The sequence below is a fragment of the Schistocerca serialis genome, chromosome 1, assembly GCF_023864345.2.
Source record: "Schistocerca serialis cubense isolate TAMUIC-IGC-003099 chromosome 1, iqSchSeri2.2, whole genome shotgun sequence".
NCBI lineage: Eukaryota > Metazoa > Arthropoda > Insecta > Orthoptera > Acrididae > Schistocerca > Schistocerca serialis.
Genome location: NC_064638.1, coordinates 2,840,250 through 2,864,659, shown reverse-complemented (window position 1 = coordinate 2,864,659; position 24,410 = coordinate 2,840,250).

The following is a 24,410-nucleotide window of genomic DNA, read 5'->3' as shown; positions in this document are numbered from 1 at the left end:
CTTGGAGACAAGTCGGCTGGAGGCCGATGTATTGAATCTCGACGCAATTTGAGTGTTCCATCGGGATTAGAATGCCCTGAACGTTACAATTAACTATAATTTTTGCGTCGGATTCGAAAATCTAGACTCACCGGAGACGGACCATGTGGTGCCCGAGGCAGCGATATCCTCTTGGAGACAAGTCGGCTGGAGGCCGATGTATTGAATCTCGACGCAATTTGAGTGTTCCATCGGCATTAGGAGGCCCTGAACGTTACAATTAGCAATCATTTTTGCGTAGGATTCGAAAATCTAGACTCACAGGAGAACGACCATAAGGTGCCCGAGGCAGCAATAGACCCTTGGAGACAAGTCGGCTGGAGGACGATGTATTGAATCTCGACGCAATTTGAGAGTTCCATCAGCATTAGGAGACCCTGAACGTTTCAATTAACTATCATTTTTGCGTCGGATTCGAAAATCTAGACTTACAAGAGAACGACCATAAGGTTCCCGAGGCAGCAACAGACCCTTGGAGACAAGTCGATTGGAGGCCGATGTATTGAATCTCGACGCAATTTGAGTGTTCCATCGTCATTAGGAGGCCCTAAACGTTACAATTAACTATAATTTTGCGTCGGATTCGAAAATCTAGATTTACAAGAGAACGACCATGAGGTGCTCAAAACTGCAATATCCTCTTGGATACAAGTCGACTGGAGGTCGATGTATTGAATCTCGACGCAATTTGAGTGTTCCATCGTCACTAGGAGGCCCTGAACGTTACAATTAACTATCATTTTTGCCACGGATTCGAAAATCTAGACTCACAGGAGAAGGACCATGTGGTGCCAGAGGCAGCAATCGACCCTTGGAGACAAGTCGGCTGCAGGCCGATGTATTGAATCTTGACGCAATTTGAGTGTTCCATCGTCATTACAGGGCCCTGAACGCTACAATTAACTATCATTTTTGCGTCGGATTCGAAAATCTAGACTCACAGGAGAAGGACCATGTGGTGCCCGAGGCAGCAATAGAACCTAGGAGACAAGTCGGCAGGAGGCCGATGTATTGAATCTCGACGCAATTTGAGTGTTCCATCGTCATTACGGGGCCCTGAACGTTACAATTAACTATCATTTTTGCGTCGGATTCGAAAATCTAGACTCACAGGAAGAACGACTATAAGGTTCCCGAGGCAGCAATAGACCCTTGGAGACAAGTCGGCAGGAGGCCGATGTATTGGATCTCGACGCAATTTGAGTGTTCCATCGGCATTAGGAGGCCCTGAACGTTACAATTGACTGTCATTTTTACGTCGGATTCGAAAATCTAGACTCACAGGAGAAGGACCATGTGGTGCCCGAGGCAGCAATAGACCCTTGGAGACAAGTCGGCTGCAGGCCGATGTATTGAATGTCGACGCAATTTGAGTGTTCCATCGTCATTAGGAGGCCCTAAACGTTACAATTCACTATCATTTTCGCGTCGGATTCGAAAATCTAGACTCACAGGAGAAGGACCATGTGGTGCCCGAGGCAGCAATAGACCCTTGGAGACAAGTCCGCTGCAGGCCGATGTATTGAATCTCGACGCAATTTGAGAGTTCCATCGTCATTAGGAGGCCCTGAGCGTTACAATTAACAATCATTTTTGCGTCGGATTCGAAAATCTAGACTCACAGGAGAACGACCATAAGGTGCCCGAGGCAGCAATAGACCCTTGGAAACAAGTCGGCTGGAGGCCGATGTATTGAATCTCGACGCAATATGAGAGTTCCATCGTCATTAGGAGGCCCTAAACGTTACAATTAACTATCATTTTTGCGTCGGATTCGATAATCTAGACTTACAAGAGAACGACCATTAGGTGCCCGAGGCAGCAACAGACCCTTGGAGACAAGTCGGCTGGAGGCCGATGTATTGAATCTCGACGCAATTTGAGTGTTCCATCGGGATTAGAAAGCCCTGAACGTTACAATTAACTATCATTTTTGCGTCGGATTCGAAAATCTAGACTCACCGGAGACGGACCATGTGGTGCCCGAGGCAGCGATATCCTCTTGGAGACAAGTCGGCTGGAGGCCGATGTATTGAATCTCGACGCAATTTGAGTGTTCCATCGGCATTAGGAGGCCCTGAACGTTACAATTAGCAATCATTTTTGCGTCGGATTCGAAAATCTAGACTCACAGGAGAACGACCATAAGGTGCCCGAGGCAGCAATAGACCCTTGGAGACAAGTCGGCTGGAGGACGATGTATTGAATCTCGACGCAATTTGAGAGTTCCATCAGCATTAGGAGACCCTGAACGTTTCAATTAACTATCATTTTTGCGTCGGATTCGAAAATCTAGACTTACAAGAGAACGACCATAAGGTTCCCGAGGCAGCAACAGACCCTTGGAGACAAGTCGATTGGAGGCCGATGTATTGAATCTCGACGCAATTTGAGTGTTCCATCGTTATTAGGACGCCCTAAACGTTACAATAAACTATAATTTTGCGTCGGATTCGAAAATCTAGATTTACAAGAGAACGACCATGAGGTGCTCAAAACTGCAATATCCTCTTGGATACAACTCGACTGGAGGTCGATGTATTGAATCTCGACGCAATTTGAGTGTTCCATCGTCACTAGGAGGCCCTGAACCTTACAATTAACTATCATTTTTGCGACGGATTCGAAAATCTAGACTCACAGGAGAAGGACCATGTGGTGCCAGAGGCAGCAATCGACCCTTGGAGACAAGTCGGCTGCAGGCCGATGTATTGAATCTTGACGCAATTTGAGTGTTCCATCGTCATTACAGGGCCCTGAACGCTACAATTAACTATCATTTTTGCGTCGGATTCGAAAATCTAGACTCACAGGAGAAGGACCATGTGGTGCCCGAGGCAGCAATAGAACCGAGGAGACAAGTCGGCAGGAGGCCGATGTATTGAATCTCGACGCAATTTGAGTGTTCCATCGTCATTACAGGGCCCTGAACGTTACAATTAACTATCATTTTTGCGTCGGATTCGAAAATCTAGACTCACAGGAAGAACGACTATAAGGTTCCCGAGGCAGCAATAGACCCTTGGAGACAAGTCGGCAGGAGGCCGATGTATTGGATCTCGACGCAATTTGAGTGTTCCATCGGCATTAGGAGGCCCTGAACGTTACTATTGACTGTCATTTTTGCGTCGGATTCGAAAATCTAGACTCACAGGAGAAGGACCATGTGGTGCCCGAGGCAGCAATAGACCCTTGGAGACAAGTCGGCTGCAGGCCGATGTATTGAATGTCGACGCAATTTGAGTGTTCCATCGTCATTAGGAGGCCCTCAACGTTACAATTCACTATCATTTTCGCGTCGGATTCGAAAATCTAGACTCACAGGAGAAGGACCATGTGGTGCCCGAGGCAGCAATAGACCCTTGGAGACAAGTCCGCTGCAGGCCGATGTATTGAATCTCGACGCAATTTGAGTGTTCCATCGTCATTACAAGGCCCTGAACGTTACAATTAACTATCATTTTTGTGTCGGATTCGAAAATCTAGACTCACAGGAGAACGACCATAAGGTGCCCGAGGCAGCAATAGACCCTTGGAAACAAGTCGGCTGGAGGCCGATGTATTGAATCTCGACGCAATTTGAGAGTTCCATCAGCATTAGGAGACCCTGAACGTTTCAATTAACTATCATTTTTGCGTCGGATTCGAAAATCTAGACTTACAAGAGAACGACCATAAGGTTCCCGAGGCAGCAACAGACCCTTGGAGACAAGTCGATTGGAGGCCGATGTATTGAATCTCGACGCAATTTGAGTGTTCCATCGTCATTAGGAGGCCCTAAACGTTACAATTAACTATAATTTTGCGTCGGATTCGAAAATCTAGATTTACAAGAGAACGACCATGAGGTGCTCAAAACTGCAATATCCTATGGGTACAAGTCGACTGGAGGTCGATGTATTGAATCTCGACGCAATTTGAGTGTTCCATCGTCACTAGGAGGCCCTGAACGTTACAATTAACTATCATTTTTGCGTCGGATTCGAAAATCTAGACTCACAGGAGAAGGACCATGTGGTGCCCGAGGCAGCAATCGACCCTTGGAGACAAGTCGGCTGCAGGCCGATGTATTGAATCTTGACGCAATTTGAGTGTTCCATCGTCATTACAGGGCCCTGAACGCTACAATTAACTATCATTTTTGCGTCGGATTCGAAAATCTAGACTCACAGGAGAAGGACCATGTGGTGCCCGAGGCAGCAATAGAACCTAGGAGACAAGTCGGCAGGAGGCCGATGTATTGAATCTCGACGCAATTTGAGTGTTCCATCGTCATTACAGGGCCCTGAACGTTACAATTAACTATCATTTTTGCGTCGGATTCGAAAATCTAGACTCTCAGGAAGAACGACTATAAGGTTCCCGAGGCAGCAATAGACCCTTGGAGACAAGTCGGCAGGAGTCCGATGTATTGGATCTCGACGCAATTTGAGTGTTCCATCGGCATTAGGAGGCCCTGGACGTTACAATTGACTATCATTTTTGCGTCGGATTCGAAAATCTAGACTCACAGGAGAAGGACCATGTGGTGCCCGAGGCAGCAATAGACCCTTGGAGACAAGTCGGCTGCAGGCCGATGTATTGAATGTCGACGCAATTTGAGTGTTCCATCGTCATTAGGAGGCCCTAAACGTTACAATTCACTATCATTTTTGCGTCGGATTCGAAAATCTAGACTCACAGGAGAACGACCATAAGGTGCCCGAGGCAGCAATAGACCCTTGGAGACAAGTCGGCTGGAGGCCGATGTATTGAATCTCGACGCAATTTGAGTGTTCCATCGGCATTAGGAGCCCCTGAACGTTACAATTAACTATCATTTTTGCGTCGGATTCGAAAATCTAGACTCACCGGAGACGGACCATGTGGTGCCCGAGGCAGCGATATCCCCTTGGAGGCAAGTCGGCTGGAGGCCGATGTATTGAATCTCGACGCAATTTGAGAGTTCCATCGTCATTAGGAGGCCCTGAACGTTACATTTAACAATCATTTTTGCGTCGGATTCGAAAATCTAGATTCACAGGAGAACGACCATAAGGTGCCCGAAGCAGCAATAGACCCTTGGAAACAAGTCGGCTGGAGGCCGATGTACTGAATCTCGACGCAATCTGAGAGTTCCATCGTCATTAGGAGGCCCTAAACGTTACAATTAACTATCATTTTATCGTCGGATTCGAAAATCTAGACTTACAAGAGAACGACCATGAGGTGCCCGAGACTGCAATATCCTCTTGGATACAAGTCGACTGGAGGTCGATGTATTGAATCTCGACGCAATTTGAGTCTTCTATCGTCATTAGGAGGCGCTGAACGTTACAATTCACTGTCATTTTTGCGTCGGATTCGATAATCTAAACTCACAGGAGAACGACCATAAGGTGCCGAGGGAGCAACAGACCCTTGGAGACAAGTCGGCTGGAGGGCGATGTACTGAATCTCGACGCAATTTGAGTGTTCCATCGTCATTAGGAGGCCCTAAACGTTACAATTCACTATCATTTTTGTGTCGGATTCGAAAATATAGACTCACAGGAGAACGACCATAAGGAGCCGGAGGAAGCAATAGAGCCTTGGAGACAAGTCGGCTGCAGGCCGATGTATTGAATCTTGACGCAATTTGAGTGTTCCATCGTCATTACAGGGCCCTGAACGTTACAATTAACTATCATTTTTGCGTCGGATTCGAAAATCTAGACTCACAGGAGAACGACCATAAGGTGCCCGACGCAGCAACAGACCTTTGGAGACAAGTTGCCTGGAGGCCGATGTATTGAATGTCGACGCAATTTGAGTGTTCCATCGTCATTAGGAGGCACTAAATGTTACAATTCACTATCATTTTCGCGTCGGATTCGAAAATCTAGACTCACAGGAGAAGGACCATGTGGTGCCTGAGGCAGCAATAGACCCTTGGAGACAAGTCGGCTGCAGGCCGATGTATTGAATCTCGACGCAATTTGAGTGTTCCATCGTCACTACAAGGCCCTGAACGTTACAATTCACTATCATTTTTGCGTCGGATTCGATAATCTAGACATACAAGAGAATGTCCATAAGGTGCCCGAGGCAGCAACAGACCCTTGGAAACAAGTCGGCAGGAGGCCGATGTATTGGATCTCGACGCAATTTGAGTGTTCCATCGTCATTAGGAGGCCCTAAACGTTACAATTCACTATCATTTTCGCGTCCGATTCGAAAATCTAGACTCACAGGAGAAGGACCATGTGGTGCCCGAGGCAGCAATAGACCCTTGGAGACAAGTCCGCTGCAGGCCGATGTATTGAATCTCGACGCAATTTGAGTGTTCCATCGTCATTACAAGGCCCTGAACGTTACAATTAACTATCATATTTGCGTCGGATTCGAAAATCTAGACTCACAGGAGAACGACCATAAGGTGCCCGAGGCAGCAATAGACCCTTGGAGACAAGTCGGCTGGAGGCCGATGTATTGAATCTCGACGCAATTTGAGTGTTCCATCGGCATTAGGAGGCCCTGAACGTTACAATTAACTATCATTTTTGCGTCGGATTCGAAAATCTAGACTCACCGGAGACGGACCATGTGGTGCCCGAGGCAGCGATATCCCCTTGGAGGCAAGTCGGCTGGAGGCCGATGTATTGAATCTCGACGCAATTTGAGAGTTCCATCGTCATTAGGAGGCCCTGAACGTTACAATTAACAATCATTTTTGCGTCGGATTCGAAAATCTAGACTCACAGGAGAACGACCATAAGGTGCCCGAGGCAGCAATAGACCCTTGGAAACAAGTCGGCTGGAGGCCGATGTATTGAATCTCGACGCAATCTGAGAGTTCAATCGTCATTAGGAGGCCCTAAACGTTACAATTAACTATCATTTTTGCGTCGGATTAAAAAATCTAGACTTACAAGAGAACGACCATGAGGTGCCCGAGACTGCAATATCCTCTTGGATACAAGTCGACTGGAGGTCGATGTATTGAATCTCGACGCAATTTGAGTCTTCTATCGTCATTAGGAGGCCCTGAACGTTACAATTGACTGTCATTTTTGCGTCGGATTCGAAAATCTAGACTCACAGGAGAAGGACCATGTGGTGCCCGAGGCAGCAATAGACCCTTGGAGACAAGTCGGCTGCAGGCCGATGTATTGAATGTCGACGCAATTTGAGTGTTCCATCGTCATTAGGAGGCCCTAAACGTTACAATTCACTATCATTTTCGCGTCGGATTCGAAAATCTAGACTCACAGGAGAAGGACCATGTGGTGCCGGAGGCAGCAATAGACCCTTGGAGACAAGTCCGCTGCAGGCCGATGTATTGAATCTCGACGCAATTTGAGCGTTCCATCGTCATTACAAGGCCCTGAACGTTACAATTAACTATCATTTTTGTGTCGGATTCGAAAATCTAGACTCACAGGAGAACGACCATAAGGTGCCCGAGGCAGCAATAGACCCTTGGAAACAAGTCGGCTGGAGGCCGATGTATTGAATGTCGACGCAATATGAGAGTTCCATCGTCATTAGGAGGCCCTAAACGTTACAATTAACTATCATTTTTGCGTCGGATTCGATAATCTAGACTTACAAGAGAACGACCATAAGGTGCCCGAGGCAGCAACAGACCCTTGGAGACAAGTCGGCTGGAGGCCGATGTATTGAATCTCGACGCAATTTGAGTGTTCCATCGGGATTAGAAAGCCCTGAACGTTACAATTAACTATCATTTTTGCGTCGGATTCGAAAATCTAGACTCACCGGAGACGGACCATGTGGTGCCCGAGGCAGCGATATCCTCTTGGAGACAAGTCGGCTGGAGGCCGATGTATTGAATCTCGACGCAATTTGAGTGTTCCATCGGCATTAGGAGGCCCTGAACGTTACAATTAGCAATCATTTTTGCGTCGGATTCGAAAATCTAGACTCACAGGAGAACGACCATAAGGTGCCCGAGGCAGCAATATACCCTTGGAGACAAGTCGGCTGGAGGACGACGTATTGAATCTCGACGCAATTTGAGAGTTCCATCAGCATTAGGAGACCCTGAACGTTTCAATTAACTATCATTTTTGCGTCGGATTCGAAAATCTAGACTTACAAGAGAACGACCATAAGGTTCCCGAGGCAGCAACAGACCCTTGGAGACAAGTCGATTGGAGGCCGATGTATTGAATCTCGACGCAATTTGAGTGTTCCATCGTCATTAGGAGGCCCTAAACGTTACAATTAACTATAATTTTGCGTCGGATTCGAAAATCTAGATTTACAAGAGAACGACCATGAGGTGCTCAAAACTGCAATATCCTATGGGTACAAGTCGACTGGAGGTCGATGTATTGAATCTCGACGCAATTTGAGTGTTCCATCGTCACTAGGAGGCCCTGAACGTTACAATTAACTATCATTTTTGCGTCGGATTCGAAAATCTAGACTCACAGGAGAAGGACCATGTGGTGCCCGAGGCAGCAATCGACCCTTGGAGACAAGTCGGCTGCAGGCCGATGTATTGAATCTTGACGCAATTTGAGTGTTCCATCGTCATTACAGGGCCCTGAACGTTACAATTAACTATCATTTTTGCGTCGGATTCGAAAATCTAGACTCACAGGAAGAACGACTATAAGGTTCCCGAGGCAGCAATAGACCCTTGGAGACAAGTCGGCAGGAGTCCGATGTATTGGATCTCGACGCAATTTGAGTGTTCCATCGGCATTAGGAGGCCCTAAACGTTACAATTGACTATCATTTTTGCGTCGGATTCGAAAATCTAGACTCACAGGAGAAGGACCATGTGGTGCCCGAGGCAGCAATAGAACCTTGGAGACAAGTCGGCTGCAGCCCGATGTATTGAATGTCGACGCAATTTGAGTGTTATATCGTCATTAGGAGGCCCTAAACGTTACAATTCACTATCATTTTTGCGTCGGATTCGAAAATCTAGACTCACAGGAGAACGACCATAAGGTGCCCGAGGCAGCAATAGACCCTTGGAGACAAGTCGGCTGGAGGCCGATGTATTGAATCTCGACGCAATTTGAGTGTTCCATCGGCATTAGGAGCCCCTGAACGTTACAATTAACTATCATTTTTGCGTCGGATTCGAAAATCTAGACTCACCGGAGACGGACCATGTGGTGCCCGAGGCAGCGATATCCCCTTGGAGGCAAGTCGGCTGGAGGCCGATGTATTGAATCTCGACGCAATTTGAGAGTTCCATCGTCATTAGGAGGCCCTGAACGTTACAATTAACAATCATTTTTGCGTCGGATTCGAAAATCTAGATTCACAGGAGAACGACCATAAGGTGCCCGAAGCAGCAATAGACCCTTGTAAACAAGTCGGCTGGAGGCCGATGTATTGAATCTCGACGCAATCTGAGAGTTCCATCGTCATTAGGAGGCCCTAAACGTTACAATTAACTATCATTTTATCGTCGGATTCGAAAATCTAGACTTACAAGAGAACGACCATGAGGTGCCCGAGACTGCAATATCCTCTTGGATACAAGTCGACTGGAGGTCGATGTATTGAATCTCGACGCAATTTGAGTCTTCTATCGTCATTAGGAGGCGCTGAACGTTACAATTCACTGTCATTTTTGCGTCGGATTCGATAACCTAAACTCACAGGAGAACGACCATAAGGTGCCGAGGGTGCAACAGACCCTTGGAGACAAGTCGGCTGGAGGGCGATGTACTGAATCTCGACGCAATTTGAGTGTTCCATCGTCATTAGGAGGCCCTAAACGTTACAATTCACTATCATTTTCGCGTCGGATTCGAAAATCTGGACTCACAGGAGAAGGACCATGTGGTGCCCGAGGCAGCAATAGACCCTTGGAGACAAGTCGGCTGCAGGCCGATGTATTGAATCTCGACGCAATTTGAGTGTTCCAACGTCACTACAAGGCCCTGAACGTTACAATTCACTATCATTTTTGCGTCGGATTCGATAATCTAGACATACAAGAGAATGTCCATAAGGTGCCCGAGGCAGCGACAGACCCTTGGAGACAAGTCGGCAGGAGGCCGATGTATTGGATCTCGACGCAATTTGAGTGTTCCATCGTCATTAGGAGGCCCTAAACGTTACAATTCACTATCATTTTCGCGTCCGATTCGAAAATCTAGACTCACAGGAGAAGGACCATGTGGTGCCCGAGGCAGCAATAGACCCTTGGAGACAAGTCCGCTGCAGGCCGATGTATTGAATCTCGACGCAATTTGAGTGTTCCATCGTCATTACAAGGCCCTGAACGTTACAATTAACTATCATTTTTCCGTCGGATTCGAAAATCTAGACTCACAGGAGAACGACCATAAGGTGCCCGAGGCAGCAATAGACCCTTGGAGACAAGTCGGCTGGAGGCCGATGTATTGAATCTCGACGCAATTTGAGTGTTCCATCGGCATTAGGAGGCCCTGAACGTTACAATTAACTATCATTTTTGCGTCGGATTCGAAAATCTAGACTCACCGGAGACGGACCATGTGGTGCCCGAGGCAGCGATATCCCCTTGGAGGCAAGTCGGATGGAGGCCGATGTATTGAATCTCGACGCAATTTGAGAGTTCCATCGTCATTAGGAGGCCCTGAACGTTACAATTAACAATCATTTTTGCGTCGGATTCGAAAATCTAGACTCACAGGAGAACGACTATAAGGTGCCCGAGGCAGCAATAGACCCTTGGAAACAAGTCGGCTGGAGGCCGATGTATTGAATCTCGACGCAATCTGAGAGTTCAATCGTCATTAGGAGGCCCTAAACGTTACAATTAACTATCATTTTTGCGTCGGATTAAAAAATCTAGACTTACAAGAGAACGACCATGAGGTGCCCGAGACTGCAATATCCTCTTGGATACAAGTCGACTGGAGGTCGATGTATTGAATCTCGACGCAATTTGAGTCTTCTATCGTCATTAGGAGGCGCTGAACGTTACAATTCACTATCATTTTTGCGTCGGATTCGATAATCTAAACTCACAGGAGAACGACCATAAGGTGCCGAGGGAGCAACAAACCCTTGGAGACAAGTCGGCTGGAGGCCGATGTACTGAATCTCGACGCAATTTGAGTGTTCCATCGTCATTAGGAGGCCCTAAACGTTACAATTCACTATCATTTTTGCGTCGGATTCGAAAATATAGACTCACCGGAGACGGACCATGTGGTGCCCGAGGCAGCGATATCCCCTTGGAGGCAAGTCGGCTGGAGGCCGATGTATTGAATCTCGACGCAATTTGAGAGTTCCATCGTCATTAGGAGGCCCTGAACGTTACAATTAACAATCATTTTTGCGTCGGATTCGAAAATCTAGACTCACAGGAGAACGACCATAAGGTGCCCGAGGCAGCAATAGACCCTTGGAAACAAGTCGGCTGGAGGCCGATGTATTGAATCTCGACGCAATCTGAGAGTTCCATCGTCATTAGGAGGCCCTAAACGTTACAATTAACTATCATTTTATCGTCGGATTCGAAAATCTAGACTTACAAGAGGACGACCATGAGGTGCAAGAGACTGCAATATCCTCTTGGATACAAGTCGACTGGAGGTCGATGTATTGAATCTCGACGCAATTTGAGTCTACTATCGTCATTAGGAGGCGCTGAACGTTACAATTCACTATCATTTTTGCGTCGGATTCGATAATCTAAACTCACGGGAGAACGACCATAAGGTGCCGAGGGAGCAACAAACCCTTGGAGACAAGTCGGCTGGAGGCCGATGTACTGAATCTCGACGCAATTTGAGTGTTCCATCGTCATTAGGAGGCCCTAAACGTTACAATTCACTATCATTTTTGCGTCGGATTCGAAAATATAGACTCACAGGAGAACGACCATAAGGAGCCGGAGGAAGCAATAGAGCCTTGGAGACAAGTCGGCTGCAGGCCGATGTATTGAATCTTGACGCAATTTGAGTGTTCCATCGTCATTACAGGGCCCTGAACGTTACAATTAACTATCATTTTTGCGTCGGATTCGAAAATCTAGACTCACAGGAGAACGACCATAAGGTGCCCGACGCAGCAACAGACCTTTGGAGACAAGTAGCCTGGAGGCCGATGTATTGAATGTCGACGTAATTTGAGTGTTCGATCGTCATTAGGAGGCCCTAAACGTTACAATTCACTATCATTTTCGCGTCGGATTCGAAAATCTAGACTCACAGGAGAAGGACCATGTGGTGCCCGAGGCAGCAATAGACCCTTGGAAACAAGTCGGCTGGAGGCCGATGTATTGAATCTCGACGCAATCTGAGAGTACCATCGTCATTAGGAGGCACTGAACGTTACAATTCACTATCATTTTTGCGTCGGATTCGATAATCTAAACTCACAGGAGAACGACCATAAGGTGCCGAGGGAGCAACAAACCCTTGGAGACAAGTCGGCTGGAGGCCGATGTACTGAATCTCGACGCAATTTGAGTGTTCCATCGTCATTAGGAGGCCCTAAACGTTACAATTCACTATCATTTTTGCGTCGGATTCGAAAATCTAGACTCACAGGAGAAGGACCATGTGGTGCCCGAGGCAGCAATAGACCCTTGGAGACAAGTCGGCTGCAGGCCGATGTATTGAATCTCGACGCAATTTGAGTGTTCCACCGTCACTACAAGGCCCTGAACGTTACAATTAACTATCATTTTTGCGTCGGATTCGAAAATCTAGACTCACAGGAGAACGACCATAAGGTGCCCGAGGCAGCAGTAGACCCTTGGAGACAAGTCGGCTGGAGGCCGATGTATTGAATCTCGACGCAATTTGAGTGTTCCATCGTCATTAGGAGGCCCTAAACGTTACAATTCACTATCATTTTCACGTCGGATTCGAAAATCTAGACTCACAGGAGAAGGACCATGTGGTGCCCGAGGCAGCAATAGACCCTAGGAGACAAGTCGGCAGGAGGCCGATGTATTGGATCTCGACGCAATTTGAGTGTTCCATCGTCATTACAAGGCCCTGAACGTTACAATTGACTATCATTTTTGCGTCGGATTCGAAAATCTAGACTCACAGGAGAAGGACCATGTGGTGCCCGAGGCAGCAATAGACCCTTGGAGACAAGTCGGCAGGAGGCCGATGTATTGGATCTCGACGCAATTTGAGTTTTCCATCGGCATTAGGAGGCCCTGAACGTTACAATTGACTATCATTTTTGCGTCGGATTCGAAAATCTAGACTCACAGGAGAAGGACCATGTGGTGCCCGAGGCAGCAATAGACCCTTGGAGACAAGTCGGCTGCAGGCCGATGTATTGAATGTCGACGCAATTTGAGTGTTCCATCGGCATTAGGAGGCCCTGAACGTTACAATTAACTATCATTTTTGCGTCGGATTCGAAAATCTAGACTCACCGGAGACGGACCATGTGGTGCCCGAGGCAGCGATATCCCCTTGGAGGCAAGTCGGCTGGAGGCCGATGTATTGAATCTCGACGCAATTTGAGAGTTCCATCGTCATTAGGAGGCCCTGAACGTTACAATTAACAATCATTTTTGCGTCGGATTCGAAAATCTAGACTCACAGGAGAACGACCATAAGGTGCCCGAGGCAGCAATAGACCCTTGGAAACAAGTCGGCTGGAGGCCGATGTATTGAATCTCGACGCAATCTGAGAGTTCCATCGTCATTAGGAGGCCCTAAACGTTACAATTAACTATCATTTTTGCGTCGGATTCGAAAATCTAGACTTACAAGAGAACGACCATGAGGTGCCCGAGACTGCAATATCCTCTTGGATACAAGTCGACTGGAGGTCGATGTATTGAATCTCGACGCAATTTGAGTCTTCTATCGTCATTAGGAGGCGCTGAACGTTACAATTCACTATCATTTTTGCGTCGGATTCGATAATCTAAACTCATAGGAGAACGACCATAAGGTGCCGAGGGAGCAACAAACCCTTGGAGACAAGTCGGCTGGAGGCCGATGTACTGAATCTCGACGCAATTTGAGTGTTCCATCGTCATTAGGAGGCCCTAAACGTTACAATTCACTATCATTTTTGCGTCGGATTCGAAAATATAGACTCACAGGAGAACGACCATAAGGAGCCGGAGGAAGCAATAGAGCCTTGGAGACAAGTCGGCTGCAGGCCGATGTATTGAATCTTGACGCAATTTGAGTGTTCCATCGTCATCACAGGGCCCTGAACGTTACAATTAACTATCATTTTTGCGTCGGATTCGAAAATCTAGACTCACAGGAGAACGACCATAAGGTGCCCGACGCAGCAACATACCTTTGGAGACAAGTAGCCTGGAGGCCGATGTATTGAATGTCGACGCAAGAGGCCGATGTATTGGATCTCGACGCAATTTGAGTGTTCCATCGGCATTAGGAGGCCCTGAACGTTACAATTGACTATCATTTTTGCGTCGGATTCGAAAATCTAGACTCACAGGAGAACGACCATAAGGTGCCCGAGGCAGCAACAGCCCCTTGGAGACAAGTCGGCTGGAGGCCGATGTATTGAATGTCGACGCAATTTGAGTGTTCTATCGTCATTAGGAGGCCCTAAACGTTACAATTCATATCATTTTCGCGTCGGATTCGAAAATCTAGACTCACAGGAGAAGGACCATGTGGTGCCCGAGGCAGCAATAGACCCTTGGAGACAAGTCGGCTGCAGGCCGATGTATTGAATCTCGACGCAATTTGAGTGTTCGATCGTCACTACAAGGCCCTGAACGTTACAATTAACTATCATTTTTGCGTCGGATTCGATAATCTAGACTTATAAAAGAACGACCATAAGGTGCCCGAGGCTGCAACAGACCCTTGGAGACAAGTCGGCTGGAGGCCGATGTATTGAATCTCGACGCAATCTGAGAGTTCCATCGTCATTAGGAGGCCCTAAACGTTACAATTAACTATCATTTTTGCGTCGGATTCGAAAATCTAGACTTACAAGAGAACGACCATGAGGTGCCCGAGACTGCAATATCCTCTGGCATACAAGTCGACTGGAGGTCGATGTATTGAATCTCGACGCAATTTGAGTCTTCTATCGTCATTAGGAGGCGCTGAACGTTACAATTCACTATCATTTTTGCGTCGGATTCGATAATCTAGACTCACAGGAGAACGACCATAAGGTGCCCGAGGCAGCAACAGACCTTTGGAGACAAGTAGGCTGGAGGCCGATGTATTGAATGTCGACGCAATTTGAGTGTTCCATCGTCTTTAGGAGGCCCTAAACGTTACAATTCACTATCATTTTCGCGTCGGATTCGAAAATCTAGACTCACAGGAGAAGGACCATGTGGTGCCCGATGCAGCGATAGACCCTTGGAGACAAGTCGGCTGCAGGCCGATGTATTGAATCTCGACGCAATTTGAGTCTTCTATCGTCATTAGGAGGCGCTGAACGTTACAATTCACTATCATTTTTGCGTCGGATTCGATAATCTAGACTCACAGGAGAACGACCATAAGGTGCCCGACGCAGCAGCATACCTTTGGAGACAAGTAGCCTGGAGGCCGATGAATTGAATGTCGACGCAATTTGAGTGTTCCATCGTCATTAGGAGGCCCTAAACGTTACAATTCACTATCATTTTCGCGTCGGATTCGAAAATCTAGACTCACAGGAGAAGGACCATGTGGTGCCCGAGGCAGCAATAGACCCTTGGAGACAAGTCGGCTGCAGGCCGATGTATTGAATCTCGACGCAATATGAGTGTTCCATCGTCACTACAAGGCCCTGAACGTTACAATTCACTATCATTTTTGCGTCGGATTCGATAATCTAGAGATACAAGAGAATGTCCATAATGTGCCCGAGGCAGCAACAGACCCTTGGAGACAAGTCGGCAGGAGGCCGATGTATTGGATCTCGACGCAATTTGAGTGTTCCATCGGCATTAGGAGGCCCTGAACGTTACAATTGACTATCATTTTTGCGTCGGATTCGAAAATCTAGACTCACAGGTGAACGACCATAAGGTGCCCGAGGCAGCAACAGCCCCTTGGAGACAAGTCGGCTGGAGGCCGATGTATTGAATGTCGACGCAATTTGAGTGTTCCATCGTCATTAGGAGGCCCTAAACGTTACAATTCATATCATTTTCGCGTCGGATTCGAAAATCTAGACTCACAGGAGAAGGACCATGTGGTGCCCGAGGCAGCAATAGACCCTTGGAGACAAGTCGGCTGCAGGCCGATGTATTGAATCTCGACAAATTTGAGTGTTCCATCGTCACTACAAGGCCCTGAACGTTACAATTAACTATCATTTTTGCGTCGGATTCGATAATCTAGACTTACAAGAGAACGACCATAAGGTGCCCGAGGCAGCAACAGACCCTTGGTGACAAGTCGGCTGGAGGCCGATGTATTGAATCTCGACGCAATCTGAGAGTTCCATCGTCATTAGGAGGCCCTGAACGTTACAATTAACAATCATTTTTGCGTCGGATTCGAAAATCTAGACTCACAGGAGAACGACCATAAGGTGCCCGAGGCAGCAATAGACCCTTGGAAACAAGTCGGCTGGAGGCCGATGTATTGAATCTCGTCGCAATCTGAGAGTTCCATCGTCATTAGGAGGCCCTAAACGTTACAATTAACTATCATTTTGCGTCGGTTTCGAAAATCTAGACTTACAAGAGAACGACCATGAGGTGCCCGAGACTGCAATATCCTCTTGGATACAAGTCGACTGGAGGTCGATGTATTGAATCTCGACGCAATTTGAGTCTTCTATCGTCATTAGGAGGCGCTGAAAGTTACAATTCACTATCATTTTTGCGTCGGATTCGATAATCTAAACTCACAGGAGAACGACCATAAGGAGCCGGAGGAAGCAATAGAGCCTTGGAGACAAGTCGGCTGCAGGCCGATGTATTGAATCTTGACGCAATTTGAGTGTTCCATCGTCATTACAGGGCCCTGAACGTTACAATTAACTATCATTTTTGCGTCGGATTCGAAAATCTAGACTCACAGGAGAACGACCATAAGGTGCCCGAGGCAGCAACAGACCTTTGGAGACAAGTAGGCTGGAGGCCGATGTATTGAATGTCGACGCAATTTGAGTGTTCCATCGTCATTAGGAGGCCCTAAACGTTACAATTCACTATCATTTTCGCGTCGGATTCGAAAACCTAGACTCACAGGAGAAGGACCATGTGGTGCCCGAGGCAGCAATAGACCCTTGGAGACAAGTTGGCTGCAGGCCGATGTATTCAATCTCGACGCAATTTGAGTGTTCCATCGTCACTACAAGGCCCTGTTCGTTACAATTAACTATCATTTTTGCGTCGGATTCGAAAATCTAGACTCACAGGAGAACGACCAGAAGGTGCCCGAGGCAGCAACAGACCCTTGGAGACAAGTCGGCTGGAGGCCGATGTACTGAATGTCGACGCAATTTGAGTGTTCCATCGTCATTAGGAGGCCCTAAACGTTACAATTCACTATCATTTTCGCGTCGGATTCGAAAATCTAGACTCACAGGAGAAGGACCATGTGGTGCCCGAGGCAGCAATAGACCCTTGGAGACAAGTCGGCAGGAGGCCGATGTATTGGATCTCGACGCAATTTGAGTGTTCCATCGTCATTACAAGGCCCTGAACGTTACAATTGACTATCATTTTTGCGTCGGATTCGAAAATCTAGACTCACAGGAGAAGGACCATGTGGTGCCCGAGGCAGCAATAGACCCTTGGAGACAAGTCGGCAGGAGGCCGATGTATTGGATCTCGACGCAATTTGAGTGTTCCATCGGCATTAGGAGGCCCTGAACGTTACAATTGACTATCATTTTTGCGTCGGATTCGAAAATCTAGACTTACAAGAGAACGACCATGAGGTGCCCGAGACTGCAATATCCTCTTGGATACAAGTCGACTGGAGGTCGATGTATTGAATCTCGACGCAATTTGAGTCTTCTATCGTCATTAGGAGGCGCTGAACGTTACAATTCACTATCATTTTTGCGTCGGATTCGATAATCTAAACTCACAGGAGAACGACCATAAGGTGCCGAGGGAGCAACAAACCCTTGGAGACAAGTCGGCTGGAGGCCGATGTACTGAATCTCGACGCAATTTGAGTGTTCCATCGTCATTACAAGGCCCTGAACGTTACAATTCACTATCATTTTTGCGTCGGATTCGAAAATATAGACTCACAGGAGAACGACCATAAGGAGCCGGAGGAAGCAATAGAGCCTTGGAGACAAGTCGGCTGCAGGCCGATGTATTGAACCTTGACGCAATTTGAGTGTTCCATCGTCATTACAGGGCCCTGAACGTTACAATTAACTATCATTTTTGCGTCGGATTCGAAAATCTAGACTCACAGGAGAACGACCATAAGGTGCCCGAGGCAGCAATAGACCCTTGGAGACAAGTCGGCTGGAGGCCGATGTATTGAATCTCGACGCAATTTGAGTGTTCCATCGGCATTAGGAGGCCCTGAACGTTACAATTAACTATCATTTTTGCGTCGGATTCGAAAATCTAGACTCACCGGAGACGGACCATGTGGTGCCCGAGGCAGCGATATCCCCATGGAGGCAGGTCGGCTGGAGGCCGATGTATTGAATCTCGACGCAATTTGAGAGTTCCATCGTCATTAGGAGGCCCTGAACGTTACAATTAACAATCATTTTTGCGTCGGATTCGAAAATCTAGACTCACAGGAGAACGACCATAAGGTGCCCGAGGCAGCAATAGACCCTTGGAAACAAGTCGGCTGGAGGCCGATGTATTGAATCTCGACGCAATCTGAGAGTTCCATCGTCATTAGGAGGCCCTAAACGTTACAATTAACTATCATTTTTGCGTCGGATTCGAAAATCTAGACTTACAAGAGAACGACCATGAGGTGCCCGAGACTGCAATATCCTCTTGGATACAAGTCGACTGGAGGTCGATGTATTGAATCTCGACGCAATTTGAGTCTTCTATCGTCATTAGGAGGCGCTGAACGTTACAATTCACTATCATTTTTGCGTCGGATTCGATAATCTAAACTCACAGGAGAACGACCATAAGGTGCCGAGGGAGCAACAAACCCTTGGAGACAAGTCGGCTGGAGGCCGATGTACTGAATCTCGACGCAATTTGAGTGTTCCATCGTCATTACAAGGCCCTGAACGTTACAATTCACTATCATTTTTGCGTCGGATTCGAAAATATAGACTCACAGGAGAACGACCATAAGGAGCCGGAGGAAGCAATAGAGCCTTGGAGACAAGTCGGCTGCAGGCCGATGTATTGAATCTTGACGCAATTTGAGTGTTCCATCGTCATTACAGGGCCCTGAACGTTACAATTAACTATCATTTTTGTGTCGGATTCGAAAATCTAGACTCACAGGAGAACGACCATAAGGTGCCCGACGCAGCAACAGACCTTTGGAGACAAGTAGCCTGGAGGCCGATGTATTGAATGTCGACGCAATTTGAGTGTTCCATCGTCATTAGGAGGCCCTAAACGTTAAAATTCACTATCATTTTCGCGTCGGATTCGAAAATCTATACTCACAGGAGAAGGACCATGTGGTGCCCGAGGCAGCAATAGACCATTGGAGACAAGTCGGCTGCAGGCCGATGTATTGAATCTCGACGCAATTTGAGTGTTCCATCGTCACTACAAGGCCCTGAACGTTAGAATTCACTATCATTTTTGCGTCGGATTCGATAATCTAGACATACAAGAGAATGTCCATAAGGTGCCCGAGGCAGCAACAGACCCTTGGAGACAAGTCGGCAGGAGGCCGATGTATTGGATCTCGACGCAATTTGAGTGTTCCATCGGCATTAGGAGGCCCTGAACGTTACAATTGACTATCATTTTTGCGTCGGATTCGAAAATCTAGACTCACAGGAGAACGACCATAAGGTACCCGAGGCAGCAACAGCCCCTTGGAGACAAGTCGGCTGGAGGCCGATGTATTGAAAGTCGACGCAATTTGAGTGTTCTATCGTCATTAGGAGGCCCTAAACGTTACAATTCATATCATTTTCGCGTCGGATTCGAAAATCTAGACTCACAGGAGAAGGACCATGTGGTGCCCGAGGCAGCAATAGACCCTTGGAGACAAGTCGGCTGCAGGCCGATGTATTGAATCTCGACGCAATTTGAGTGTTCCATCGTCACTACAAGGCCCTGAACGTTACAATTAACTATCATTTTTGCGTCGGATTCGATAATCTAGACTTACAAGAGAACGACCATAAGGTGCCCGAGGCAGCAACAGACCCTTGGAGACAAGTCGGCTGGAGGCCGATGTATTGAATCTCGACGTAATCTGAGAGTTCCATCGTCATTAGGAGGCCCTAAACGTTACAATTAACTATCATTTTTGCGTCGGATTCGAAAATCTAGACTTACAAGAGAACGACCATGAGGTGCCCGAGACTGCAATATCCTCTTGCATACAAGTCGACTGGAGGTCGATGTATTGAATCTCGACGCAATTTGAGTCTTCTATCGTCATTAGGAGGCGCTGAACGTTACAATTCACTATCATTTTTGCGTCGGATTCGATAATCTAAACTCACAGGAGAACGACCATAAGGTGCCGAGGCAGCAACAAACCCTTGGAGACAAGTCGGCTGGAGGCCGATGTACTGAATCTCGACGCAATTTGAGTGTTCCATCGTCATTAGGAGGCCCTAAACGTTACAATTCACTATCATTTTTGCGTCGGATTCGAAAATATAGACTCACAGGAGAACGACCATAAGGAGCCGGAGGAAGCAGTAGAGCCTTGGAGACAAGTCGGCTGCAGGCCGATGTATTGAATCTTGACGCAATTTGAGTGTTCCATCGTCGTTACAGGGCCCTGAACGTTACAATTAACTATCATTTTTGCGTCGGATTCGAAAATCTAGACTCACAGGAGAACGACCATAAGGTGCCCGAGGCAGCAACAGACCTTTGGAGACAAGTAGGCTGGAGGCCGATGTATTGAATGTCGACGCAATTTGAGTGTTCCATCGTCATTAGGAGGCCCTAAACGTTACAATTCACTATCATTTTCGCGTCGGATTCAAAAATCTAGACTCACAGGAGAAGGACCATGTGGTGCCCGAGGCAGCATTAGACCATTGGAGACAAGTCTGCTGCAGGCCGATGTATTGAATGTCGACGCAATTTGAGTGTTCCATCGTCATTAGGAGGCCCTAAACGTTACAATTAACTATCATTTTTGCGTCGGATTCGAAAATCTAGACTCACCGGAGACGGACCATGTGGTGCCCGAGGCAGCGATATCCCCTTGGAGGCAAGTCGGCTGGAGGCCGATGTATTGAATCTCGGCGCAATTTGAGAGTTCCATCGTCATTAGGAGGCCCTGAACGTTACAATTAACAATCATTTTTGCGTCGGATTCGAAAATTTAGACTCACAGGAGAACGACCATAAGGTGCCCGAGGCAGCAATAGACCCTTGGAAACAAGTTGGCTGGAGGCCGATGTATTGAATCTCGACGCAATCTGAGAGTTCCATCGTCATTAGGAGGCCCTAAACGTTACAATTAACTATCATTTTGCGTCGGATTCGAAAATCTAGACTTACAAGAGAACGACCATGAGGTGCCCGAGACTGCAATATCCTCTTGGATACAAGTCGACTGGAGGTCGATGTATTGTATCTCGACGCAATTTGAGTCTTCTATCGTCATTAGGAGGCGCTGAACGTTACAATTCACTATCATTTTTGCGTCGGATTCGAAAATCTAAACTCACAGGAGAACGACCATAAGGTGCCGAGGGAGCAACAAACCCTTGGAGACAAGTCGGCTGGAGGCCGATGTACTGAATCTCGACGCAATTTGAGTCTTCCATCGTCATTAGGAGGCACTAAACGTTACAATTCACTATCATTTTTGCGTCGGATTCGAAAATATAGACTCACAGGAGAACGACCATAAGGAGCCGGAGGAAGCAATAGAGCCTAGGAGACAAGTCGGCTGCAGGCCGATGTATTGAATCTTGACGCAATTTGAGTGTTCCATCGTCATTACAGGGCCCTGAACGTTACAATTAACTATCATTTTTGCGTCGGATTCGAAAATCTAGACTCACAGGAGAACGACCATAAGGTGCCCGAGGCAGCAACAGACCCTTGGAGACAAGTCGGCAGGAGGCCGATGTATTGGATCTCGACGCAATTTGAGTGTTCCATCGGCATTAGGAGGCCCTGAACGTTACAATTGACTATCATTTTTGCGTCGGATTCGAAACTCTAGACTCACAGGAGAACGACCATAAGGCGCCCGAGGCAGCAACAGCCCCTTGGAGACAAGTCAGCTGGAGGCCGAAGTATTGAATGTCGACGCAATTTGAGTGTTCTATCGTCATTAGGAGGCCCTAAACGTTACAATTCATATCATTTTCGCGTCGGATTCGAAAATCTAGACTCACAGGAGAAGGACCATGTGGTGCCCGAGGCAGCAATAGACCCTTGGAGACAAGTCGGCTGCAGGCCGATGTATTGAATCTCGACGCAATTTGAGTGTTCCATCGTCACTACAAGGCCCTGAACGTTACAATTAACTATCATTTTTGCGTCGGATTCGATAATCTAGACTTACAAGAGAACGACCATAAGGTGCCCGAGGCAGCAATAGACCCTTGGAGACAAGTCGGCTAGAGGCCGATGGATTGAATCTCGACGCTATCTGAGAGTTCCATCGTCATTAGGAGGCCCTAAACGTTACAATTAACTATCATTTTTGCGTCGGATTCGAAAATCTAGACTTACAAGAGAACGACCATGAGGTGCCCGAGACTGCAATATCCTCTTGGATGCAAGTCGACTGGAGGTCGATGTATTGAATCTCGACGCAATTTGAGTCTTCTATCGTCATTAGGAGGCGCTGAACGTTACAATTCACTATCATTTTTGCGTCGGATTCGATAATCTAAACTCACAGGAGAACGACCATAAGGTGCCGAGGGAGCAACAAACCCTTGGAGACAAGTCGGCTGGAGGGCGATGTACTGAATCTCGACGCAATTTGAGTGTTCCATCGTCATTAGGAGGCCCTAAACGTTACAATTCACTATCATTTTTGCGTCGGAATCGAAAATATAGACTCACAGGAGAACGACCATAAGGAGCCGGAGGAAGCAATAGAGCCTTGGAGACAAGTCGGCTGCAGGCCGATGTATTGAATCTTGACGCAATTTGAGTGTTCCATCGTCATTACAGGGCCCTGAACGTTACAATTAACAATCATTTTTGCGTCGGATTCGAAAATCTAGACTCACAGGAGAACGACCATAAGGTGCCCAAGGCAGCAACAGATCTTTGGAGACAAGTAGCCTGGAGGCCGATGTATTGAATGTCGACGCAATTTGAGTGTTCCATCGTCATTAGGAGGCCCTAAACGTTACAATTCACTATCATTTTCGCGTCGGATTCGAAAATCTAGACTCACAGGAGAAGGACCATGTGGTGCCCGAGGCAGCAATAGACCCTTGGAGACAAGTCGGCTGCAGGCCGAAGTATTGAATCTCGACTCAATGTGAGTGTTCCATCGTCACTACAAGGCCCTGAACGTTACAATTCACTATCATTTTTGCGTCGGATTCGATAATCTAGACATACAAGAGAATGTCCATAAGGTGCCCGAGGCTGCAACAGACCCTTGGAGACAAGTCGGCAGGAGGCCGATGTATTGGATCTCGACGCAATTTGAGTGTTCCATCGGCATTAGGCGGCCCTGAACGTTACAATTGACTATCATTTTTGCGTCGGATTCGAAAATCTAGACTCACAGGAGAACGACCATAAGGTGCCCGAGGCAGCAACAGCCCCTTGGAGACAATTCGGCTGGAGGCCGATGTATTGAATGTCGACGCAATTTGAGTGTTCTATCGTCATTAGGAGGCCCTAAACGTTACAATTCATATCATTTTCGCGTCTGATTCGAAAATCTAGACTCACAGGAGAAGGACCATGTGGTGCCCGAGGCAGCAATAGACCCTTGGAGACAAGTCGGCTGCAGGCCGATGTATTGAATCTCGACGCAATTTGAGTGTTCCATCGTCACTACGAGGCCCTGAACGTTACAATTAACTATCATTTTTGCGTCGGATTCGATAATCTAGACTTAAAAGAGAACGTCCATAAGGTGCCCGTCGCAGCAACAGACTCTTGGAGACAAGTCGGCTGGAGGCCGATGTATTGAATCTCGACGCAATCTGAGAGTTCCATCGTCATTAGGAGGCCCTAAACGTTACAATTAACGATCATTTTTGCGTCGGATTCGAAAATCTAGACTTACAAGAGAACGACCATGAGGTGCCCGAGACTGCAATATCCTCTTGCATACAAGTCGACTGGAGGTCGATGTATTGAATCTCGACTCAATTTGAGTCTTCTATCGTCATTAGGAGGCGCTGAACGTTACAATTCA